This window comes from Lissotriton helveticus, chromosome 7, assembly GCF_964261635.1.
Source record: "Lissotriton helveticus chromosome 7, aLisHel1.1, whole genome shotgun sequence".
In the NCBI taxonomy this organism is placed as follows: domain Eukaryota; kingdom Metazoa; phylum Chordata; class Amphibia; order Caudata; family Salamandridae; genus Lissotriton; species Lissotriton helveticus.
Genome location: NC_136068.1, coordinates 1,051,020,524 through 1,051,047,592, shown reverse-complemented (window position 1 = coordinate 1,051,047,592; position 27,069 = coordinate 1,051,020,524). Strand labels below are relative to the sequence as shown.

The following is a 27,069-nucleotide window of genomic DNA, read 5'->3' as shown; positions in this document are numbered from 1 at the left end:
CCCAGACAGCAGATACACAGCCTAGCAGAGGCGGGCTGAAATGGTTAGGCAAGCAAATACCTACTTTCTAAAAGTGGTATTTGCAAACACAGAATATTAAAATAAACATTAATAAAAGATATATTTTATTATTCTGAGTTCAGGCATACTAAACTCAAATTTCTACCCTGTTCCCTGAGTCTGTTAGGATTATAGAATGTAACAATTCTAACAGCCCATTCTGGCCTATGAGAACAGGTAGGCTTGCAATAGTGAAAAACGAAAATGGCTGTCATTCACTATTAGGACATGCCACACACATCAGGGCATGTCCTACCTTAGGACACGCCCTGATATGCTGTTAGTCATCCCCGGAACAGCATGAGATTATCTGATTCCTCCCATTTACTGCAAGCATAAAAAGGGATTGTGAGTGAGGATGGAGGCTTGTCAGGAATAAATCCCTAGACAGGTTTGGAGGGCGATGTGGATCCCTTGGAGATGGGTTTACTAAGGTTTGAACCATTTACTATGATCGGTATGAGGCCTATGGAGCAGCGGGACTGGATGCTGCTCCTGGAGCAAAAGAGACTTACAAAGCCCCATGGGTATACTATTGTTGCACTGTTTGAATATGTTTGGATGAGGTGGGTTTGCTCACTTGTCCTGATATGGGGGAGCTGGAGTTTTATAGGTTTAATAGCTAAGGGGGTTGCATATATCATAGGGCAGAAAGGTATATTTCTGATTAATTCAGTGTCTGCCTGTGGATTCCTCACATTTTAATGACCCCTTAAGCAGCATTCCACAGAAACTTTTTTCATAGCTCTCCCACATCGACAAGGACATCAAAATGGAGCAGCTCCACTCACGACTCTGCGTGACATCATCAGAGTCATAAGAAGGCCTCGTCAGCATGCTGACGTCTGTTCCCTTTTTTCTGCGCTGTTGACGTGTAACGTTTTTTCTGGACTCTCCATTTCTTAGTAGTTTAACATTATTACAGTCGCCTTTAACCGTAGCATTGCAGTGGCTGCTCAGAAGAAGTCTGAGTTTAAACCTTGTAGGGAATGCGTGGGTCATATGTCCATGACGGACCCCCATGATGATTGTCTTTGGTGCCTGTCACCTGACCACGACGCCTATGGATGCTCTTCGTGTCGCCTGATGAATCCGATGGCCCTCAAGGAGAGGGAAGGGAAACTGTTCATGGCCAGGGCGAAAAAGCAGAAGAGGGGCTGGAGAAGGACAAGATTGAAGTCAAAGTCGCCGACTTAATTGAGGAAGCATAAGAAGAAGCAGTGTCATTGCTCCAGACATTGCTCTTCTAAGGAAAATTCGCCAAAGTTCGGGTCCCCAGCTTTACGGCATCACAGGAAGGATGAAGTCGTTCCTTGCCCTTCACCCAGGGTGACTCTGGCTCATTCTCCGACTCTGAAAGGCTCTCCGACGCCCAGGGAAGTGACGTCTTTGCCTTTGACCACTCCACCCCGGTGTCTCCAGCATCACAGCCAGATCCAGCCGTACGACCTCGGCTGTTTCTGAGCATGTGGTACTGGATCTGTACCCAGTAATCATAAACACAAGAAGACCCCCCCTAAATCTAGATATATATTGGAGGCAGAAGCTCTAATCTATTAACATTGTAACAGTCCCACACAGAGAATTTTTATTTAGAAAACATATCTATTTATTGTTATTTTTTGAATTTTTCATTCATTGATTCAACAATCCTAATGACATAAATGTATATACAAAATCCATTTACATATCAAATAATATGCGACACAACCCTCTCATACTCTCATTACAACCACCAATCACACCCATCCAAACCATCATCAATCATACCAATTCACAGTATATACAAACAGTTCATAAAAAAAGAAAAATATATACACCATAGAGAACAATTAACACAATTAAGGCAAAAAGCAAAACAGAACAGAGCGCCGATGCGCGTTTCAGAACAGGACCGATATTAACCAATCCTTCGTCAGGGCGCAAATAATTTCTTCTGTAACTCTTCAGAACAAATTAATAATCAATACAATGAATGTAGACAATTGGATTCAGGGCTGCCGCTTCATGTTGTAATGTTCAGACTGAAGACAATATCTGCGGGGACAGTACAACACACCATAAATATGGCCATTTGTTATGATAAAGATTGCTGGAATTGAGAAAAATCTAAGTGAAAGGAGATACAAGATTAAAGTAAAAGTATATAAAAGAAATATAGAGTGTATGAAAAAACACCATGGTAAGCCCGTGTGCAAATAATGGTTTCCTAGAATCCAGGAAATCCAGTGCAAAGTAAAAGGAAGAAACAAGAGAAAAAGTAAACCATTAAATATCCAGAATGGTCCCGAGCCAAAAGAAAAGACTTCAAAACCCTTCGTGAAGAAAAAGGAGCAACTAGCTGACACCATGCAATAAGATGCAGTAACCTACCCCTATAGGCAAACACATTGGAGCCTGGATGCAAAAGATCAGGGGCAGGAAATAGCTCCTACGGCTTGAGAACACTCTAGAAAACAGAAAATTAGTTAATAGAGAAGATGTCCTATAACTGGATTGCACACACAGATGTTCCTATGTACTTAATACGACCCGAGCGATACAAATGAAGGGGAGATCAACCTGCACTCAAGTGTCATGATCCAACAAAGTAGCCTAGCCTAAAAACGAAAATAAGACTCCTATCTAGTAGTAATCCGTTGTAGAATTCTATCTGTTACCTCCAAAAAGGGCCAAACACATTAGAGTAACCACAAACTCGACCAGGATTGCACTCACCAAAATAAACGTTGCGGTGAGTTTGGACCAAAAGTGGGTCAGGAATAAAGCATGTCAATCAACAGAAAGTAAAGTCCGCACATGGGCTCTTCCAAGTAATCACGGATAAATACACCTCCCGATCTAGAGGGGGCAGAACGAAGACACATATATCCATAAATGTGTAATTACAGTTCAACTCGATCACACACAAAATAGTCAGGGCACAGGGATCTCTACCTACCGAGCGGTGTAAAGCCCCGAGCGGGCTTCTAAGCACCGTAGTACAGGGACTAAGATGAAAAGTTCGAGGTAGCTGCGCGTAGGTACATCCAATCGATGGGCTAAAAAATTACACAGTCCTCTGTCTAGTCTCATTACTGCGCAGACGCATTGTCGGCCCCCAGGTGCTCACAATTTAATTTCAGCGGGATCATGGCTTATTTAATCTCTCCTTCCGTTTTGGCATTTCGCTTGATCTGGCCCGTGAGTTAGAGACGGACGACTGGAGTGACGACTTTTACGTGCTGGACGCGCTCATTTTAGCCGGTAAGAATTTTTTTATCTGGACTCCGTATTTTGGAACTATATTTCGGAGTCTCGGCTTTGCTTTATCGCTGACTCTGTCCTGTTTTTTTGTGGGACTGTTACAATGTTAATAGATTAGAGCTTCTTGTGTTTATGATTACTGTGTTTTTCCCTGCCTCCTCCCCTAATATCTGAACCCAGGGACCCTCGTGTGTTTTTGACTGGATCTGTACCCACCTTTTCCAACTCCAGGTACGGATCCTTTGCATTTCTTAAATGCAATGTTTGGCATGTTTACCAGGGCGGTTAACCCTTCAGGTGCGCCTGCTGGCCCCATTGGACCGCTGTCATTCAACATGGGCTTACCACCTCATTATGCCCAGGCTCATATTATGCCAGTTATGGCGATGACCCCGAATTTGCCTCTCCTGATGCTGAGATACCATCCCAGTAGCGATTATTCTCCGGTGCCGTTGAGCTCTGGTTAGGCCGCAACTCGACTTCTTATGGTGCCTCCGGCTCTCCCTGAAGGGCCTCCATCAACGCCGGCTCTGAAGTCACTGGTGCCGCGTCTGGTGCCGCTGTCGCTGAGACCCAAGATAAGGTCAAGAAGGGAGGCACAGAGGCTTCTGGAGGAGGAAGAATTCCACGAGCAACAGGAAGAGGCTGACTAATTGAAAATAGCAGAAACCATCCCCGAGTTTGAGGGGCCTCAGGAAGCTAGTGGGCCAGATATATCACCAGAGTGGGAACTCTCTTCTCCTAAGAGGCTTCCTTCACATGAGGTCTCTTCATATCACTCAGTCATCAGGAAAGCTGCTGATCTCCTGGACTTGCAGTTGCCCACTGCGGAGATTATATCAAACATCTTAAGAGAGATCCTTCACACTCCTTCGTCGGTGATAGAGCCTCTGCTCCCATTTAAAGAGGCTTTGACGGACCCCATTCTGGAAGTATGGCAAAAGCCTATATCTGCCCCAGGTGTCTCCACATCGGTGGCAAGGTGGTACAAAGATGCACCTGGGGATTTGGCTTTTTTATCTATGCATGCTTCTCCTGAGAGCTTGGTGGTTCAGGCGTCATGCTCTTCGAAGCAATCTTCTGACTCTTTTCTGTCCACACCTGGAGATAGGGATTCAAAAAAGGTGGAGCAATCGGCAAAAAAGTTATTTTCATCTGCCAGTATGGCTTTAAAGTCGACAAACGCTACTTGCCTACTGGGTTACTACATCCATGCGTTGATGGATTCGGCTAAAGAGGTGATCCCTAAACTCCCAGATGATGTCCAGGGCCATTTTGCAGAGGTGCTGTTGGACACTCAAGCTGCGACCTGTCAGGGTATTCAATCTGGGCTAGATATGGCTGACTCTGTTGCTAGAGTGATAGGTTCCTCATGGGCAACTAAGAGGCATGCCTAGCTTAGGGGGTCTGGTTTCTCTTCGGATGTTTAGGCCATCCTTATGGATTTTCCTTTTAATGGCTTAACCTTTTCAGATCCAAAGCGTACTCAGCGCTACAGCAGTTTAAAGATAGTAGAGCCTTCGCTAGATCACTAGGCCTGCAGTCTCAACCAAGGGGCTTTGGTTATCAAAGATTTCAGGGCTTTGGAAAGGCTACTCCATTTTGGGCACATCAGCAGCAACAACAGTTGGCAAACCCGCTGTATAGAACATACAGAGGGAAAGGTAGAGGTCGCCTGCTAGACTCAGCTCATGTTCCCCCAATCAGTTCCACAGGCAAGCAGCTCTAGATCCCCCATCTTAGAGCATGCTGGATTCGTGGGAGGTTGTGTGTCCCATTTTCTAAGAAATTGGAAAACTGTCACATTAGATCTCTGGATTTTGGATCTTGTAGAAAATGGGTACGCTCTACCTTTCTGTGAGTTTCCCCCTCCTATCCCCCCTCGTCAGGGTTGGTGTTCGGAGGACCATCTGTTGCTTCTGCAGCAGGAGGTTCTATCTTTGCCACAGAAGGTGCAATAGAGGGGGTTCAGGAGCAGGAAAGGGGTCAGGGATGCTATCCTGATCCCCCCAAAAAGGACAGGCTATTGTGACTGATCCTAGACCTCAGAATCTGGAATCTTTACCTCAAACAGGAGAAATTCAAGATGTTGCCCCTAGCTCAGGTTCTTCTGGTGCTGCAGCAGGAAGACTGGATTTTGTTGATCGATATACAGGATGCATATTTTTACATTCTCATCATGTAGTCACACCAGAAGTATCTCCGTTTTACAGTGGGATCCCAAAATTACCAATTTGCGGTCCATCCGTTCAGTCTTGCATCTGCACCACAGGTTTTCACAAAGGTGATGGCGGTGGTAGCGACACTTCTCAGGAGGTCGGGAATTCCTGTTTTCTCCTATCTGGACGACTGGCTGCTCAAAACAAGGTCGCCAGAGATGGTGCTGTATCACCTGCAAGTGACAACGTGACTGTTGTTTGACTTGGGTTCTTCGATAAATGTACCCAAATCTCACCTGGTGCTTTCACAACTCAATCTGTTCATAGGGTTAGTACTTGACACTACTGTGAGTCGTGCTTTCCCACCTCCTCCAAGGATTCTAGACATCCAGGCTATGACTCCAGTGTTTCAAGATGGAGCAGCTGTTCCAGTCTGAAGGTTGTGTGCCTGATCGGTCTGTTTGCTTCTTGCATACTGTTGGTCAACCTTGCACCCTGGCAAATGAAGGCACTCTAGTGGTACGTCCGCAGGCAGTGGTTTCAACACAACAGATCTCAGGGAGGTGGTCATCTTCTCCAAAGAAACTGCTGCGGAGCTGTCATGGTGGAGTGTTCCAGGCAACCTGTCTCAAGGAAAGCCTTTTCAACCTCCTTCACCGTTGGCCACAGTGATAACGGATGCCTCCACTCTAGGGTGAGGAGCTCATTTGGGGGATCTGGAGGTCAAGGGCCTTTGGTCTCCAGAGGAAAGATTGTTTCACCTCAATCTTCTAGAATTGTGGCTGATTTGGTTGGCTCTCAGGGACTTTCTTCCCTCCCTTTGCTGTCTGTCAGTTTAGGTCCTGATGGACAACAAAACCGCGATGTGGTACATCAACAAACAGGGAGCAGTAGGGTCGTATCATCTCTGCAGAGAAGCTCTGCAACCCTGGTCCTGGGCTCAGGACTATCAGACTTGTGTAATTGCAAATCATCTGGCCAGGGATCTGAATGTGTGTGAAGACAATCTCAGTTAACAATACTTGGCCGATCACAAGTGGCGTCTTAATCCGGAGATGGTCCATCACATTTTCAGGATGTGGAGGTTTCCTTGGATGGATCTATTTGCCACTCAGGAGAACACATACTGCCCATCTTTCTGCAGTCTCCAGTATCCGATGCTGGGAGGAATGTTAGGGGATGCCTTTCAGTTAATTTAGGGCTCTCAGTATTTTTACATGTTCCCTCCCATACCCATGATTCCTTGGGTTCTGAGGAAGGTTTGCCAAGACCGGGTCCAAGTCATATTGATCATCCCGGCCAAGAAGCGTGTGGTACACAGACCTTCTTCACCTCATCGCACCCTTCGCTCCGTCTCCCTTCCAGTGCAAAAACAACAAATGATGGCCAGAATGCAGAACAATGTCATATATTCACCCCAGTAAAGATATCTGGGCCTAAATCCATCGTTTTTTTGCATTCCACACCACCCCAGGTCAGACATGGCTATATGCAAATCAGCCTTGACCCTGTGCCTCATTGGAACAGTCCAGCCCGAACTGCCAAGCCACGTCTTTCCCGGACCGGAATCAAGCATCCAAGGACCGGTTTCTGGCTATCAGCCTTCATCAGCCTGGATAGCTTGACTCCAGTGGTGTGCAGAGCATGGGACTCACGTCTGAGCATACCCATCCCACTCGGGGTGACAAATGCAAAAACAACAATTGATGGACAGAATGCAGAACAATGTCCTACATTCATCCCAGTACAGAGATCTGGGCCTAAATCCATCATTTTTTTGCACTCCACACCACCCCAGGTCAGACATGGCTATATGCAAATCAGCCTTGACCCTGTGCCTCATGGGAACAGTCCAGCCCGAACTGCCAAGCCATGTCTTTCCCGGACCGGAATCAAGCATCCAAGGACCGATTTCTGGCTATCAGCCTTCATCAGCCTGGATAGCTTGACTCCAGTGGTGTGGAGAGCATGGGACTCACGTCTGAGCATACCCATCCCACTCGGGGTGACAAATGCAAAAACAACAATTGATGGACAGAATGCAGAACAATGTCATACATTCACCCCAGTACAGAGATCTGGGCCTAAATCCATCGTTTTTTTGCACTCCACACCACCCCAGGTCAGACATGGCTATATGCAAATCAGCCTTGACCCTGTGCCTCATGGGAACAGTCCAGCCCGAACTGCCAAGCCAAGTCTTTCCCGGACCGGTATCAAGCATCCAAGGACCGGTTTCTGGCTATCAGCCTTCATCAGCCTGGATAGCTTGACTCCAGTGGTGTGGAGAGCATCGGACTCACGTCTGAGCATACCCATCCCACTCGGGGTGACAAATGCAAAAACAACAATTGATGGACAGAATGCAGAACAATGTCATATATTCACCCCAGTACAGAGATCTGGGCCTAAATCCATTGTTTTTTCGCACTCCACACCTCCCCAGGTAAGACATGGCTATATGCAAATCAGCCTTGACCCGGTGCCTCATGGGAACAGTCCAGCCCGACCTGCCAAGCCATGTCTTTCCCGGACCGGAATCAAGCATCCAAGGACCGGTTTCTGGCTATCAGCCTTCATCAGCCTGGATAGCTTGACTCCAGTGGTGTGCAGAGCATGGGACTAACGTCTGAGCATACCCATCCCACTCGGGGTGGCAAATGCAAAAACAATAATTGATGGACAGAATGCAGAACAATGTCCTACATTCATCCCAGTACAGAGATCTGGGCCTAAATCCATCATTGTTTTGCACTCCACACCACCCCAGGTCAGACATGGCTATATGCAAATCAGCCTTGACCCTGTGCCTCATGGGAACAGTCCAGCCCAAACTGCCAAGCCATGTCTTTCCCGGACCGGAATCAAGCATCCAAGGAAGGATTTCTGGCTATCAGCCTTCATCAGCCTGGAAAGCTTGACTCCAGTGGTGTGGAGAGCATGGGACTCACGTCTGAGCATACCCATCCCACTCGGGGTGACAAATGCAAAAACAACAATTGATGGACAGAATGCAGAACAATGTCATACATTCACCCCAGTACAGAGATCTGGGCCTAAATCCATCGTTTTTTTGCACTCCACACCACCCCAGGTCAGACATGGCTATATGCAAATCAGACTTGACCCTGTGCCTAATGGGAACAGTCCAGCCCGAACTGCCAAGCCATGTCTTTCCCGGACCGGAATCAAGCATCCAAGGACCGATTTCTGGCTATCAGCCTTCATCAGCCTGGATAGCTTGACTCCAGTGGTGTGGAGAGCATGGGACTCACGTCTGAGCATACCCATCCCACTCGGGGTGACAAATGCAAAAACAACAATTGATGGACAGAATGCAGAACAATGTCATACATTCACCCCAGTACAGAGATCTGGGCCTAAATCCATCGTTTTTTTGCACTCCACACCACCCCAGGTCAGACATGGCTATATGCAAATCAGCCTTGACCCTGTGCCTCATGGGAACAGTCCAGCCCGAACTGCCAAGCCAAGTCTTTCCCGGACCGGAATCAAGCATCCAAGGACCGGTTTCTGGCTATCAGCCTTCATCAGCTTGGATAGCTTGACTCCAGTGGTGTGGAGAGCATCGGACTCACGTCTGAGCATACCCATCCCACTCGGGGTGACAAATGCAAAAACAACAATTGATGGACAGAATGCAGAACAATGTCCTACATTCATCCCAGTACAGAGATCTGGGCCTAAATCCATCATTTTTTTGCACTCCACACCACCCCAGGTCAGACATGGCTATATGCAAATCAGCCTTGACCCTGTGCCTCATGGGAACAGTCCAGCCCAAACTGCCAAGCCATGTCTTTCCCGGACCGGAATCAAGCATCCAAGGAAGGATTTCTGGCTATCAGCCTTCATCAGCCTGGAAAGCTTGACTCCAGTGGTGTGGAGAGCATGGGACTCACGTCTGAGCATACCCATCCCACTCGGGGTGACAAATGCAAAAACAACAATTGATGGACAGAATGCAGAACAATGTCATACATTCACCCCAGTACAGAGATCTGGGCCTAAATCCATCGTTTTTTTGCACTCCACACCACCCCAGGTCAGACATGGCTATATGCAAATCAGCCTTGACCCTGTGCCTCATGGGAACAGTCCAGCCCGAACTGCCAAGCCAAGTCTTTCCCGGACCGGAATCAAGCATCCAAGGACCGGTTTCTGGCTATCAGCCTTCATCAGCCTGGATAGCTTGACTCCAGTGGTGTGGAGAGCATGGGACTCACATCTGAGCATACCCATCCCACTCGGGGTGACAAATGCAAAAGCAACAATTGATGGACAGAATGCAGAACAATGTCATACATTCACCCCAGTACAGAGATCTGGGCCTAAATCCATTGTTTTTTTCGCACTCCACACCACCCCAGGTAAGACATGGCTATATGCAAATCAGCCTTGACCCTGTGCCTCATGGGAACAGTCCAGCCCGAACTGCCAAGCCATGTCTTTCCCGGACCGGAATCAAGCATCAAAGGACCGGTTTCTGGCTATCAGCCTTCATCAGCCTGGAAAGCTTGACTTCAGTGGTGTGGAGAGCATGGGACTCACGTCTGAGCATACCCATACCACTCGGGGTGACAAACGCAAAAACAACAATTGATGGACAGAATGCAGAACAATGTCATACATTCACCCCAGTACAGAGTTCTGGGCCTAAATCCATCGTTTTTTTGCACTCCACACCACCCCAGGTCAGACATGGCTATATGCAAATCAGCCTTGACCCTGTGCCTCATGGGAACAGTCCAGCCCGAACTGCCAAGCCATGTCTTTCCCGGACCGGAATCAAGCATCCAAGGACCGGTTTCTGGCTATCAGCCTTCCTCAACCTGGATAGCTTGACTCCAGTGGTGTGGAGAGCATGAGACTCACGTCTGAGCATACCCATCCCACTTCGGGTGACAAATGCAAAAACAACAATTGATGGACAGAATGCAGAACAATGTCATACATTCACCCCAGTACAGAGATCTGGGCCAAAATCCATCGTTTTTTCGCACTCCACACCACCCCAGGTAAGACATGGCTATATGCAAATCAGCCTTGACCCTGTGCCTCATGGGAACAGTCCAGCCCGAACTGCCAAGCCAAGTCTTTCCCGGACCGGAATCAAGCATCCAAGGACCGGCGTCTGGATATCAGCCTTCATCAGCTTGGATAGCTTGACTCCAGTGGTGTGGAGAGCATGGGACTCACGTCTGAGCATACCCATCCCACTCGGGGTGACAAATGCAAAAACAACAATTGATGGACAGAATGCAGAACAATGTCATACATTCACCCCAGTACAGAGATCGGGGCCTAAATCCATCATTTTTTCGCACTCCACACCACCCCAGGTAAGACATGGCTATATGCAAATCAGCCTTGACCCTGTGCCTCATGGGAACAGTCCAGCCCGAACTGCCAAGCCATGTCTTTCCCGGACCGGAATCAAGCATCCAAGGACCGGTTTCTGGCTATCAGCCTTCATCAGCCTGGATAGCTTGACTCCAGTGGTGTGCAGAGCATGGGACTCACGTCTGAGCATACCCATCCCACTCGGGGTGACAAATGCAAAAACAATAATTGATGGACAGAATGCAGAACAATGTCCTACATTCATCCCAGTACAGAGATCTGGGCCTAAATCCATCATTTTTTTGCACTCCACACCACCCCAGGTCAGACATTGCTATGTGCAAATCAGCCTTGACCCTGTGCCTCATGGGAACAGTCCAGCCCAAACTGCCAAGCCATGTCTTTCCCGGACCGGAATCAAGCATCCAAGGACCGGTTTCTGGCTATCAGCCTTCATCAGCCTGGATAGCTTGACTCCAGTGGTGTGGAGAGCATGGGACTCACGTCTGAGCATACCCATCCCACTTGGGGTGACAAATGCATAAACAACAAATGATGGACAGAATGCAGAACAATGTCATACATTCACCCCAGTACAGAGATCTGGGCCAAAATCCATCGTTTTTTCGCACTCCACACCACCCCAGGTAAGACATGGCTATATGCAAATCAGCCTTGACCCTGTGCCTCATGGGAACAGTCCAGCCCGAACTGCCAAGCCAAGTCTTTCCCGGACCGGAATCAAGCATCCAAGGACCGGTTTCTGGATATCAGCCTTCATCAGCTTGGATAGCTTGACTCCAGTGGTGTGGAGAGCATGGGACTCACGTCTGAGCATACCCATCCCACTCGGGGTGACAAATGCAAAAACAACAATTGATGGACAGAATGCAGAACAATGTCATACATTCACCCCAGTACAGAGATCGGGGCCTAAATCCATCATTTTTTCGCACTCCACACCACCCCAGGTAAGACATGGCTATATGCAAATCAGCCTTGACCCTGTGCCTCATGGGAACAGTCCAGCCCGAACTGCCAAGCCATGTCTTTCCCGGACCGGAATCAAGCATCCAAGGACCGGTTTCTGGCTATCAGCCTTCATCAGCCTGGATAGCTTGACTCCAGTGGTGTGCAGAGCATGGGACTCACGTCTGAGCATACCCATCCCACTCGGGGTGACAAATGCAAAAACAATAATTGATGGACAGAATGCAGAACAATGTCCTACATTCATCCCAGTACAGAGATCTGGGCCTAAATCCATCATTTTTTTGCACTCCACACCACCCCAGGTCAGACATTGCTATATGCAAATCAGCCTTGACCCTGTGCCTCATGGGAACAGTCCAGCCCAAACTGCCAAGCCATGTCTTTCCCGGACCGGAATCAAGCATCCAAGGAACGATTTCTGGCTATCAGCCTTCATCAGCCTGTAAAGCTTGACTCCAGTGGTGTGGAGAGCATGGGAATCACGTCTGAGCATACCCATCCCACTCGGGGTGACAAATGCAAAAACAACAATTGATGGACAGAATGCAGAACAATGTCATACATTCACCCCAGTACAGAGATCTGGGCCTAAATCCATCGTTTTTTTGCACTCCACACCACCCCAGGTCAGACATGGCTATATGCAAATCAGCCTTGACCCTGTGCCTCATGGGAACAGTCCAGCCCGAACTGCCAAGCCAAGTCTTTCCCGGACCGGTATCAAGCATCCAAGGACCGGTTTCTGGCTATCAGCCTTCATCAGCCTGGATAGCTTGACTCCAGTGGTGTGGAGAGCATGGGACTCATGTCTGAGCATACCCATCCCACTCGGGGTGACAAATGCAAAAACAACAATTGATGGACAGAATGCAGAACAATGTCATACATTCACCCCAGTACAGAGATCTGGGCCTAAATCCATCGTTTTTTTCGCACTCCACACCACCCCAGGTAAGACATGGCTATATGCAAATCAGCCTTGACCCTGTGCCTCATGGGAACAGTCCAGCCCGAACTGCCAAGCCATGTCTTTCCCGGACCGGAATCAAGCATCCAAGGACCGGTTTCTGGCTATCAGCCTTCATCAGCCTGGATAGCTTGACTCCAGTGGTGTGCAGAGCATGGGACTCACGTCTGAGCATACCCATCCCACTCGGGGTGACAAATGCAAAAACAATAATTGATGGACAGAATGCAGAACAATGTCCTACATTCATCCCAGTACAGAGATCTGGGCCTAAATCCATCATTTTTTTGCACTCCACACCACCCCAGGTCAGACATGGCTATATGCAAATCAGCCTTGACCCTGTGCCTCATGGGAACAGTCCAGCCCAAACTGCCAAGCCATGTCTTTCCCGGACCGGAATCAAGCATCCAAGGAACGATTTCTGGCTATCAGCCTTCATCAGCCTGGAAAGCTTGACTCCAGTGGTGTGGAGAGTATGGGACTCACGTCTGAGCATCCCCATCTCACTCGGGGTGACAAATGCAAAAACAACAATTGATGGACAGAATGCAGAACAATGTCATACATTCACCCCAGTACAGAGATCTGTGCCTAAATCCATCATTTTTTTGCACTCCACACCACCCCAGGTCAGACATGGCTATATGCAAATCAGCCTTGACCCTGTGCCTCATGGGAACAATCCAGCCCGAACTGCCAAGCCATGTCTTTCCCGGACCGGAATCAAGCATCCAAGGACCGGTTTCTGGCTAGCAGCCTTCATCAGCCTGGATAGCTTGACTCCAGTGGTGTGGAGAGCATGGGACTCACGTCTGAGCATACCCATCCCACTTCGGGTGACAAATGCAAAAACAACAATTGAGGGACAGAATGCAGAACAATGTTATACATTCACCCCAGTACAGAGATCTGGGCCTAAATCCATCGTTTTTTCGCACTCCACACCACCCCAGGTAAGACATGGCTATATGCAAATCAGCCTTGACCCTGTGCCTCATGGGAACAGTCCAGCCCGAACTGCCAAGCCATGTCTTTCCCGGACCGGAATCAAGCATCCAAGGACCGGTTTCTGGCTATCAGCCTTCATCAGCCTGGATAGCTTGACTCCAGTGGTGTGGGGAGCATGGGACTCACGTCTGAGCATACCCATCCCACTCGGGGTGACAAATGCAAAAACAATAATTGATGGACAGAATGCAGAACAATGTCCTACATTCATCCCAGTACAGAGATCTGGGCCTAAATCCATCATTTTTTTGCACTCCACACCACCCCAGGTCAGACATTGCTATATGCAAATCAGCCTTGACCCTGTGCCTCATGGGAACAATCCAGCCCGAACTGCCAAGCCATGTCTTTCCCGGACCGGAATCAAGCATCCAAGGACCGGTTTCTGGCTAGCAGCCTTCATCAGCCTGGATAGCTTGACTCCAGTGGTGTGGAGAGCATGGGACTCACGTCTGAGCATACCCATCCCACTTCGGGTGACAAATGCAAAAACAACAATTGATGGACAGAATGCAGAACAATGTTATACATTCACCCCAGTACAGAGATCTGGGCCTAAATCCATCGTTTTTTCGCACTCCACACCACCCCAGGTAAGACATGGCTATATGCAAATCAGCCTTGACCCTGTGCCTCATGGGAACAGTCCAGCCCGAACTGCCAAGCCATGTCTTTCCCGGACCGGAATCAAGCATCCAAGGACCGGTTTCTGGCTATCAGCCTTCACCAGCCTGGATAGCTTGACTCCAGTGGTGTGGGGAGCATGGGACTCACGTCTGAGCATACCCATCCCACTCGGGGTGACAAATGCAAAACAAGCATTGGAAATGCAATAGGGCTTGCATTAGGAAAGTTTGCGCTATTGGTCTTATAAATTAAATTTTTATTATTTATGTGTTATTTTTTAAAATAGCTAAATTAATAGCTTTGTCATTTACAATGCCAATAGTTATACATTTCGCAAATGTGACACCTATAGCATTTGTAATGCAACATGTTTTATATTTACGGGACTTAGATGTATTGATATTACAAATAACAATTGCTTTTAATTTTTTTAAATAATTAATACGTAAATAATTTATTTAATTTGTAATGGCAATAGCTTAAACTTTTGTAAATAACTTTGGGAAGATTATGTTAAGTGTTTTTATTGTGACGAAAATCCAAGAACAGAAGTGAAATATTAACATCTTTTTGTGATTTGTAATAAAGCTTGAAAGCTTGAAAACAGCTTGAAACATTGAAAGAACATATTTGAACCAGTGATGCTGTGGTGGTGCTGAGTGATGCTGTGGTTTTGCTGAGTGATGCTGTGGTTGCGCTGAGTGATGCTGTGGTTGTGCTGAGTGATGCTGTGGTTGTGCTGAGTGATGCTGTGGTTGTGCTGAGTGATGCTGTGGTTGCGCTGAGTGATGCTGTGGTTGCGCTGAGTGATGCTGTGGTTGCGCTGAGTGATGCTGGGGTGGTGCTGAGTGATGCTGGGGTGGTGCTGAGTGATGCTGGGGTGGTGCTGAGTGGTGCTGTGGTGCTGGGGTGATGCTGAGTGATGATGTGGTGATGGTGAGTGGTGCTGAGTGATGCTGGGGTGGTGTTGGGTGATGCTGTGGTGTTGCTGAGTGATGCTGTGGTGCTACTGAGTGGTGCTGTGGTGGTGCAGAGTGGTGCTGTGGTGGTTCTGTGGTGGCGCTGAGTTGTGCTGTGGTGGTGCTGAGTGATGCTGTGGTGGTGCTGAGTGATGCTGTGGTGGTGCTGAGTGATGCTGTGGTGGTGCTGAGTGGTGCTGTGGTGGTGCAGAGTGGTGCTGTGGTGTTTCTGTGGTGGCGCTGAGTGATGCTGTGGTGGTGCTGAGTGATGCTGTGGTGAGTGATGCTGTGGTGGTGCTGAGTGGTGCTGTGGTGGTGCTGGTTGTGAGAGAGTGTGAGGGTGTGTGAGGGTGCGAGGGTGTGTGAGGGTGAGAGGGGGTGTGAGGAGGAGGGAGTGTGAGAATGAGGGGGTGTGAGGATGAGGGGGTGTGAGGGTGAGGGTGTGTGAGGGGTTGTGAGGGTGAGGAGGTGTCTGTGTGTGAGGATGTGTGAGGGGGTGTGAGGGTGAGGGGATGTGAGGGTGAGGAGATGTGAAGGTGAGGGGATGTGAGGGTGAGGGGATGTGGGGGTGAGGGGGTTTGTGAGAGTGAAGGGGTGGGTGTGAGGGTGTGTGAGGGTGAGATAGAAAAAATCCAGGCTGTAGATACCATGCGTAGCAAATGGTGAATGTAGCGAGTATTATCTACGATATGGGGAACAACCGTGAGTTCTAAGCAACCTGCTCTGAAAGCTGTCACTCGTAAGGGATGTCTCAAAAAGTGAAATCTGAACAGACACTCCGTATTGAAAGATTAGCTTAACGGCATGGAAAAGCGGTGCCTGCAGTAATGTGTAAATAAACATAATATTCTAAAAACAACGGAAAAATTGTGACCACTGGTTACGTGGGTGTGGCATCCGGGGCAGTAGGAAAGGCTTTAGTGCATTGTCATCCTGATACAGTTGATGGATGCATCAGAAAGAATGGGCAAATGGCATAACAATGTGAAGTCTAAACTAGGAGACCACGGCGCTGATGGTCCCCCCTTTCGTCATTTTCAGCGGCTATGGAAGACCTCGGAAGAGGTGTGCTGGCACTTGCACGTCGCATCAGTCCTGGTAGGGGCGGGCAAGTTAGAGCAGCAGGGAGGCGCCGGGCAGAGAAATGGCAGCAGAAGCGCTCACCAGGTCGCTTGCAATATGGAAGGCTACCAAATTGCCTATTCTCCGGGGGAGTGCGCTAAATAACATTAAATACCTTAACATGGTGACATTTCCTTTACATGGTGACATTTCCTTTTGATGTTCCCCACTATACTAATTAACGGAAGTACTGGAAAGGGTTTGTGGGTGAGACGCAATGGAAACTCTTATCAGCCACATCTCTGCAGCTTTAGAATGTCTTGAAGACCACCTCTGCCCAGCTGCCGCTTGTGCGTTAATTAAACTCGTGAGTGGCGAAAGCAGCTTTCTAAAACAAAGCATCCTTTCTAATTCTGCCCACGTTTAAAACAAGGAAAACTCGACCTTACACATTTGCAATTCCGTTTTTTTCGGATATTAAGCCTTTCATGTATTATTCCAGCGCAAACACCATGGAACTTTGTGAACAATATTTCCACTGCAACGCTAATAAAGATTATTTAAAGCAAAACATAGAAACCTGATGAATATACCGAAGAGCGCCTAGAGGTGGATGGGCTATAAAATGTGCACTACTATTAATCTAAACTAACATAAAAATCAATTCACAAAACATCAGGGGCTATATTATCAAAACCTGCACCAGTGCACGATTTTGCGGTGTAGTACCTGTGTTCGTTTTTGTGCCTGTGCCCATGATGTTTTGGGATCTGTTTTTTAATTTTTTTTATTTAGATATATTTTATTTTTTCGCTTTGGACACGTGGTCGCAATTAAGTTTGGGAAAACACGTTTTTAGCAGGTATTTCAAGCGTTTTAATAATGCGCACATCGTGCAAGAGGCCCTTGAAGAAACACACAGCTTGCATGTGCGCATGCGCCATTGATACACAATGAATGACCCTTTCTCAATGCGAGTTCCACAACAATGTGGAAAATTAGCAGCACCAGTCACACAATGTATGCGATGAACTACGTAGATTGCACTTGTACCATAGCAGTTTGTAGCAACATTTTCAGAAACAGATGAGAAAGGCAAATGTTTTTTTGTATCATTGTTAACACACTTTACGAATTGAATAAACATTAAGCACAGCAGTGGGAAAGCGTCCAGACATACTGATAAAGCAAATCTACGCCGCTGCGGCAAGCAGTAATGGCCAGAGTGAAAGCAGATGGAAAGGGAGACACGGTGAAGAGAAGACAAGCATGAAAAAAACAAGAGGGTGGGTGCGAGCAGTTCACGTGAAACTGAAAGTACGGCCGGCGCTGGGAGGAGAAATGCAGAGCACACGCTGAGAAGCTTGTGGGAGGGGAGGCTGGGCTGCCTTTGATGTGGTAAGGCGAGGCAGGCGGCTGGTGGCATTGTGCACGCACTTTTTAGCACTTGCGCTTGTGCAATGACCTAAAAAGCACATGCACTGCATGGAATCGCCAGTGGAATCGCCAGTAGTTAAACTCTGTTTGAGCCACTATAGAGCTTCGCCAGCTATGCGCATGTGCATCAGCAGGCGAGCCCTAAACAACAATTGATGGACAGAATGCAGAACAATGTCATACATTCACCCCAGTACAGAGATCTGGGCCTAAATCCATCGTTTTTTTGCACTCCACACCACCCCAGGTCAGACATGGCTATATGCAAATCAGCCTTGACCCTGTGCCTCATGGGAACAGTCCAGCCTGAACTGCCAAGCCATGTCTTTCCCGGACCGGAATCAAGCATCCAAGGACCGGTTTCTGGCTATCAGCCTTCATCAGCCTGGATAGCTTGACTCCAGTGGTGTGGAGAGCATGGGACTCACGTCTGAGCATACCCATCCCACTCGGGGTGACAAATGCAAAAACAACAATTGATGGACAGAATGTCATACATTCACCCCAGTACAGAGATCTGGGCCTAAATCCATCGTTTTCTAGACATCCAGGCTATGATTCCAGTGTTTCAAGATGGAGCGGCTGTTCCAGTCTGAAGGTTGTGTGCCTGATCGGTCTGTTTGCTTCTTGCATACTGTTGGTCAACCATGCACCCTGGCAAATGAAGGCACTCTAGTACATCCGCAGGCAGGGGTTTCAACACAACAGATCTCAGGGAGGTGGTCATCTTCTCCAGAGAAACTCCTGCGGAGCTGTCATGGTGGAGTGTTCCAGGCAACCTGTCTCAAGGCAAGCCTTTTCAACCTCCTTCACCGTTGGCCACAGTGATAACGGATGCATCCACTCTAGGGTGAGGAGCTCATTTGGGGGATCTGGAGGTCAAGGGCCTTTGGTCTCCAGAGGAAAGATTGTTTCACATCAATCTTCTAGAATTGTGGCTGATTCGTTTGGCTCTCAAGGCCTTTCTTCCCTCCCTTTGCTGTCTGTCAGTTTAGGTCCTGATGGACAACAAAACCGCGATGTGGTACATCAACAAACAGGGAGCAGTAGGGTCATATCATCTCTGCAGAGAAGCTCTGCAACACTGGTCCTGGGCTCAGGACTATCAGACTTGTGTAATTGCAAATTATCTGGCCAGGGATCTGAATGTGTGTGAAGACAATCTCAGTTGACAATACTTGGCCGATCACAAGTGGCGTCTTAATCCGGAGATGGTCCATCACATTTTCAGGATGTGGAGGTTTCCTTGGATGGATCTATTTGCCACTCAGGAGAACACATACTGCCCATCTTTCTGCAGTCTCCAGTATCCGATGCTGGGAGGAATGTTAGGGGATACATTTCAGTTAATTTAGGGCTCTCAGTATTTTTACGTGTTCCCTCCCATACCCATGATTCCTTGGGTTCTGAGGAAGGTTTGCCAAGAGCGGGTCCAAGTCATATTGATCATCCCGGCCAAGAAGCGTGTGGTACACAGACCTTCTTCACCTCATCGCACCCTCCGCTCCGTCTCCCTTCCAGGGCAGACCTCTCGCAGTCGTGGGAGCAGATTCTACACCCCCACCTCCAGAGCCTGCAACTTTATGCCTGGAGATGGAACGGGGCAACCTGAGTTTTTTCTCTCTCCCACTGGATGTGGTGGATGTTATTTTATCCGCCAGAAGACACTCCACCAAATCTGTCCATTCTGGTAGGTGGGCCAAGTTTGTTAAATGATGTGAAGAGAGATCGATTGATCTTTGCAGGCTGGTCTGTCTGATATTTTGAGCTTCTTTCTTTCCCTAGCTCATCAGGGATGTGCAGTGGAGACTGTTAAGGGCTACTTGTCTGCCTTGTTGACCTTTCTTTGCCTGCCAGACCAACTCTCTTTGTTTAAGTCTCCCATAGTCATGAGATTCACTAAGGATCTCACTAGCAAGTTTCCTCCCACTCCATTTATCATGCCCAGTGGGATTTGAATTTGGGCATTACTTTCTTGATTGGGTCCCCCTTTGCTTAGTTGCTCATTGAGATTTTTAGCATTTAAGACAGTTTTCCTGATTGTGATTACTTCTGCCAGTAGGGTTAGTGAGCTGCAGGCCCTTAGCTCTAAGCCCCCTTTTACCTTGATTCATGCAGATAAGATGGTTCATAGGACCGGAGCTGCTTTCCTGCCTAAGGTGGTCATTCCTTCCCACCTAGGGCAATCTCTCACTCTACCTACTTTATATCTTCCCACTCACCCTTCTAAGGCGGAGGAGAGACTTCACCGTCTGGACCTCAAGAGGGCGGCCAGCTTCTACCTTGACAGGACTAAAGACTTCAGGTTGGACAACTAACTTTTCATCGGCTATGTTGTTAAGATGAAGGGCAAGGCTGTCCACAAGAGAGCGCTTGCGTCCTCTGCTTCAAGATATGCTGCACCTTGACCAAGAAGGAGCCTCCTGAAGGTATTCAAGCTCCTGTCACCTGAGCTAAGTCTCCTTCTTTGGCTGTAGCTAGAAGTGTCCCTGTTGTAGGCATATGTGAGGCGGCAACTTGGGCCTCCCTCCAGACTTTTGCGAAGCATTACTGCTTAGACTCAGAGGTGAGGAGGGACGGCCACTTTGCACGGTCTGTGCTGTAAGATTTTTTTGGTACAGATGGGCAGGCATCCTCCTCCGGGAGCGGGTCGGCTTGGGGATTCAATTCAAAAGGTAAAGAATAGACAGGCAGATGTATCCATCAGAAGAACAAGTTACTTACCTTTGGTAACTCTTTTTCTGGTGGATACAGTATCCTCACTGACACACCCACCTCCCTGTTGCCTGCCTATTTATGCCGAAAAAAGGATTAGGAAGAAGTTCATGTGTTTTATTTTTATTCTAAATAATGTAATGCTTGCACTAGGAAATGCCTATATTTTAGAATTTCCAGTTCATTTTCGTCTTTAAATCGTATACTGTGTATACTGGAGGAAATGTAGTATACTGTGTATACTCGTGAAATGTTGTATTTGCACCGGTTTGCCTTGAAACATTAGTGGGACTGACGTCAGCACGCTGACAAAGCCTTCTTATGGCTCTGATGACATCACACGGAGTCGCAAGCGGAGCTATTCCTTTGTGACGTCCTTATCAACTGGGGAGAGCTATGAAAAAAGTTTCTGTGGAATGCTGTGCAAGGGATAATTCAAAAGGTGCGCAATCCACAGGCAGATACAGTATACACCAGAAAATGCGTTACCGAAGGTAAGTAACATTTTCATCAGAGTTTACGAAGGGTACAATGCTGCGGGGGTACCTCTGGACTTCTTTTGACTCGATCTAATGACTTGCCTCCAAACATATAAAGTTATAACATGGAACATTAGAGTGATGTATACTATGTCCAAACGCTACAAAATATTCTCCTACTTTAATAAATGCAGGATTCCTGGTGATCCAGACTGGCCCGACCCTTGGGCGTTGGTCCCAAGACATGGACGTTGTAATGATGACAGAAAAATCAGTCTACGTGCATAGGGGATGCCCCAAAAAGTGGACCCGGGTATGGGGAGGATGGAATAGGTATCGTAGCAATATATGCGAACCCCCAAGAGAGGAATCATATTCTGAGGAAAGTGACTGATCCACTGTTGAGACTAAAATGTTGTCGGAGACATGGAACTAGGAAGGATATGAGGGAAAGGTTACAAAAGAAAAACCCTGATGCGGTACTGTCTGAATCGAACGAAAATATATTAAAATGTTGTGGTCTTGTAATATAAAGTGTGCATGATACACTTAAGCGAAAGAATGCATCATGATGTAACAACGAAATTGTTAATAAAAAGAACTTGTAAAATAAAAAATAATAATAAATAATAATAAATAAATGCAGGATTCGTATAGCCCTCTTACAGGACACCCATTTATTAATTAAGGAAGGGGCCGCATTCAAGTGTAGATGGCGAGGCCAAGCAGATTATACATTGTATTCGGTATTTGCTAGGGGGTGTGATGGTATGGATCCGGGCGGGGGTCCCATTCCAGCGCACCGGGAAGTTGACAGACCCAGATGGCCGATAAGTGGGCAGCGCCTTTGCCCTGAGCTTGACAGGGCTATATACATGGCATCATTTGAACAAGAATACATCTTCAATCTGGAAAGCCAATAGGTGAACTACCTCAAATTGTGACCTCGATTTATTGATGATGTTCTGCTAATTCGAAGGGGGGACGAATTATCAATCAATTATTTTATACATTGGTTGAACAGCCGCAATCCTCTACTATGTATTACATCCACTGTCATGCAGGAGAATCTTCCATTTTTAGACCTGGTGATTGTACCTAGAGAAGGAAAATTATTGGTGAAATAGGTTTTCCATAAACCTACAGACAGGAATTTTCTTTTATTGTTCAACAGCTTTCACCCCAAGTCACTGAGGGAAAACCTCCCAGTGGGTCAGTTTTTCAGTGTTCGGAGGAACAGTTTAGATACAGGGTATTTAAAAAAAGAATCAACTGAACGGTCGGAAAAACTTCCAAACAGAAACTACCTGGTGAAAGTCATAAGAAAAGCACAGAAGAGAGCATCCAACTTCAATAGAGATGCCTATTTGGAAAGTACAGAAAAACCGCAAGTAAGGAATACAATTTGCGTCACCACTTTTAGCACTGCATTAAACAATATAAAACGTATTGTACTAAGGAACTGGCGCATTCTGAACTTGAATGGCCTTAACCTTAAGAAACCCCTTTTTTTCTTCAAGAGAAGTGCCAATATGAGGGATTTGCTAGTGCATACTAGGCCATGCCATGACAGCAGAGACTCTGAGATCTACCACCAGTAGCTGGCACCACCAGTTGCTGACCCCACCAGGTGTGTTGCATACAACGTCTCTAACCTAAGGGAAGACACTAAAAGCATTGATGTAGGTTTAAAATCCCTTTGGGAGCAGAAGAAACACACTAATTGCAATTCGGAGGACATGATCCACCGTATAAAATGCCTGTGTGGGCTACTATATATAGGCATGACAACACCTAAAGTCAAGATATGGATAATGGAACACAGGACCAAAATCAGGTGTCAGAAAGTAATGACAAAATTCACAACACATTATCTGGAGAAGAAACACTCAGTGGATGATATCCACTGGATATTACTGGATAACCCCAACATCCCTATCACAGCACAAGACATGAAGAAGAACCTGTTATTGAGGGAACTGAAATGGATATATGGAATTTGCAGCCACGAAAATGGTCTGAATGATGACATTCTGTGGAATTCATTGAGTCGATTGTGAACCTGAATAAATCCACCCAGAAGTCGCTCACAACTACTATATAATATTCCCTCGTAATGGTTTTTAATCTCTACACCCAGACTACACTGATTGGGTAGTGAAGAACATGATATATTTATAAATGTACCAAGGTACACGAACAAAATATAGCGTTCACAACAGACACTATGCAAAGATCATGTAAGGACAGTGTATCGCGCTAAATTGAATAAAACACGTATGCCCACATATACAATAGATTTCTCTATGTGCAAACACTTAATACTATTTTATCAGCTATAGGCCATCCATGTGAAACAAACCATGATATATGAATAAAACGAATATCTTACAAGTACGGAATCCACCACAATAACTATGAATTCTTGTTAAATTACAGATCAATCAGAATGAGAGCGAACTTTACTCAGTCCGTCTTTCATTTTGAATATCATGAGACCGATTAAATAACCGTGTTCCATCAGTGGCGTCAAACTCCCAAAATGAAGGGTGGTGGAGGACGGGGAATCTCAATGCTTCCCATCCTAACAGAAAGCAAGCCCGATCATGGGTCACGTGACGGGAAGAAGACGTGCTAAATAGGGATTACCAAAGCAGAGGACGGGTACCTACCTACATACGGAGAGACTCTTTTTGAGTGGCGGCCTCACCTTGACAAAGTAAGAAGGGAAAAATGGGGAAGGCCTGTCTGGAGGATATTTACAGAAATCAAAATCTTAAACAAGGGTCACTTGGCAATAATACCTTAAAACATACGGGAAAGGCATACAAATTGAAATGGTCGAGTTGGAATAACCCGCAATTTTTTTTTCATTGGTTAGGAGTGCACAAGCTTTATACCGAGACCTTGGATTATAAGAAATACGTGGGGCAAGCAGGATAAAGTGTTTTAACAATATGTATTGCCTCCCACTATAACCAGTGTTTGACTACAGAGAGCCGCCATCGCTCCCACGCCTTTTTGAGCTTCAACAACTTTGAAACACTGTAAGAAATGTTAGTTTGTTGTAAGTGAAGGTATCACCAATCCTGGTGAAACTTGGGGGCCTATTACGATGGCGGACGGACTTTCCGCCCGCCAATGGGTGCACGGGACCGACCGCCCATGTCGCGGCGGTCCCGCCATTCAAATTAGGATGCGCCCGCCACACTGGCGGGCGCATCCCGCCTTTTTACATTGCCGCGGTGGTGCTGTATAAATGCATGGAATGCATTTGCATGCACAACGTGACAGGCACTGTGCGGTGCCTGCCACGTTGTGCAGGCAAATGCAGGGGGTACCGCAGGTACCCCCAATGTGCCTCCCCCAGCCCCCCAACACCCTGGGGGCCTGCTACGGGCCCCCAACAGCAAGGACTGCGAGCCTTTCCATGGCAGCAACACCCGCATCATAATATGCAGATGGCGCCACCATATTATACAGGTTTTCTGCACGGTTGATGAGTCGACAGGCAGAAAAGCGGCAGACAGTCTTTCCGTCCGCCGCGGACACCTAGCCATTCTAATGTGGTGTGGGGTCATTCATGGCAGGATGGCGGGCGGATTGTCCCGGCGTCCTGGCGGTGGCTACCGCTGGCCCGGCGGGGGCGATCCGCTCTCCATCCTAATGGGCCCCTTAGTTTGACTCTCTGAATCCAAAGCATATACATTTATAGAATTACTAGAATGTATAGGTAAATACATTGAATACATTAAATACATGAACCTAGCTGAATCAGGGGAGCATGCAAACCAGAGCCCATGGTTTATTTTATGCTTGCAGTGGGCAAAATAAGTGGCACTTGGGTGTTTGTATATGACATGATTTACATGGACTACTTGTTTATATGATTATATTTCCACCTACAGGTAGTACTGCAGTGTGATTACACAACTCTAAACCAAAGAGGGACTAACCTCGAACTACTGAAGTAAGGTAGTAAAGGAGGGTAACATTAGGGGATCTGTTGGTCCTGACGAATGCCGTAAAGACACGATAACCGGCAGAAACATGTTGACATACATGCAGATAGGAGGGGTGAAAGGCTACTAATCAGCCCTATCACCACCATCCTTCATTCTATTTTAATTCTGACCGGGAAATCCAGGAATAAAGTAGTAAAGTGGATATTCCTGAGCCAGTTTTAAACGCTATAATCTGCACTTATAATTTCGTTTACTTCTACTTCTTTTTTGTGTTGTTGGTTACTTATAGTGGAGGTCGAAGTTGGTGGTTTTCCTCTTCCCCCTCAGGTGAGTTTGATTCTCTATTTTGGGGCCTGTCTTCCCCTATGCCTGATCATACATTCCTAGGCCTTTCGCCACTATTCATGACTTGTTGGCTTCTCCTCTTCCTGCACTATCAGGCAGATTCATCAACCAAAATTGCGATCGCAATAGCTGCGAATTAGCTATTGCGATCGCAATTCAATGAACTGCAATTCATGAAATTAAAACAGACCAGTTTGCGAAATCGCAAAAAATATTTCGCGCAATCGCAATAAAAATCGCAGAATCTAGGTGGAACTCCCTTAGCGAATCGGAATTAGCGAGACTCCAACGATTCTGCGAATACTATTGCGAAATCGCAAAATAATCGCTAATCCAATTAATGAAAAATCGCATTTTGCGAAAAACGTCAAAATCGCTATTTAAGGAGAACCCAAACCAGGTGGTAACCATGAAGTAAAAAAAAAAACAACAAAAAAAAAACACCAAACTAGCCACAGGTGTGGGCCTGATCAAACACACTTAAGGAGACACAGTAGGAACATGAGAACATTCACAATGCCAGGACTCTACATGGTGGTCAGGCGGCGAAGGCTCCAGGCTGCAGCAAGGAACAGACGCAGGATCCAGGAGCCAATATTCCACCAGCGGGTCACACTGCTGGGCCAAACTGAGGAGGAAATCTACTCGAAGTACCGGCTGAATGGGGCAATGATCACAAAGCTCATCCGGGACCTTGACCCCCTGATGCAGCACCCAACAAGGAGGACCAATGCCGTGCCCACCCATGTCCAGGTCTTGTGCAGCCTACATCTCCTGGCTTCCGGAAGCTTCCAGGGGATAGTTGCAGTTGCAGGGGGGACCTCCCAGAGCAACATGTCCCGCTGCCTGAGGAGTTTCCTGAATGCCATGTTGAGCCGCCTACACCATTTCATTAAATTCCCAAGCACCCAACAGGACTTGAATCAAACCAAGCTAGAATTTTACAACGTAGCACAATTCCCACATGTAGTGGATGCATAGACTGTACCCACATCTGCCCACCCGCAGGGACAGAATACATGTACAGGAACCGCAAGTCCTACCACTCCCTGAACATCCAGATGGTGTGCAATGCAAAGACAATCATCACTGACATAGTGGCACAATATCCTTCATATTCCGGCACTGCGACATGCACACACGACTGGCCAGGGGAGACTATGACGAAGGACAACTTCTAGGTAAGTACACGTGCTTACAAACATCGAGACCATGTAGCTGCGCATGACAGGCACTCACACTGTGCTCCTTTCATTCAGGTGACAGCGCCTATGGCCTCCGTGACTACCTCCTCACCCCATACCTCAAACCTGCCACACCACAGCAACGACGTTACAATGCTGCTCACATTCGCACTCGGAATTGCATTGAGCGGACATTTGGACTTTTAAAGAGCAGATTCCGCATCCTACACAAGACTGGTGGGGCCCTCAAATACCAGCCTGAGGTCTGCTGCCGCATCGTGGCCGTATATGCAATACTCCTCAACATTGCTACCAAGCGGAGGATACCTGTGGACATCTCTGGTAGTGAGTCGGAAGGGGACAACCGCCAACCTGCAAAGGTGCATCATGCACGCGGGGAGAATCCTGCTGAAGGACACAGGTGCCGCAACCACATCACAATGAACTGTTTCTAGTGCACCCATTCCCCTCACACAACACTGCACTCAGGCATGAC

At 47.2% G+C, this 27,069-nt stretch overlaps 1 protein-coding gene across 5 annotated transcripts in view; it reads left to right on the top strand.

The window, feature by feature from the left end:
* DNAH17 (dynein axonemal heavy chain 17) overlaps positions 1-27,069 on the top strand; it is a 12,633,448-nt gene that overhangs the window by 9,839,840 nt on the left and 2,766,539 nt on the right. Inside the window, exon 1 of one of the 5 annotated variants that reach the window (XM_078653926.1) lies at positions 3,162-3,306. The exons of the other annotated variants lie outside the window; for them this stretch is intronic. The gene's annotated coding sequence lies outside the window, so the exon portion shown is untranslated. Of the gene's footprint in view, positions 1-3,161; positions 3,307-27,069 lie in introns of those variants that run through there. 5 annotated transcript variants of the gene reach the window in all.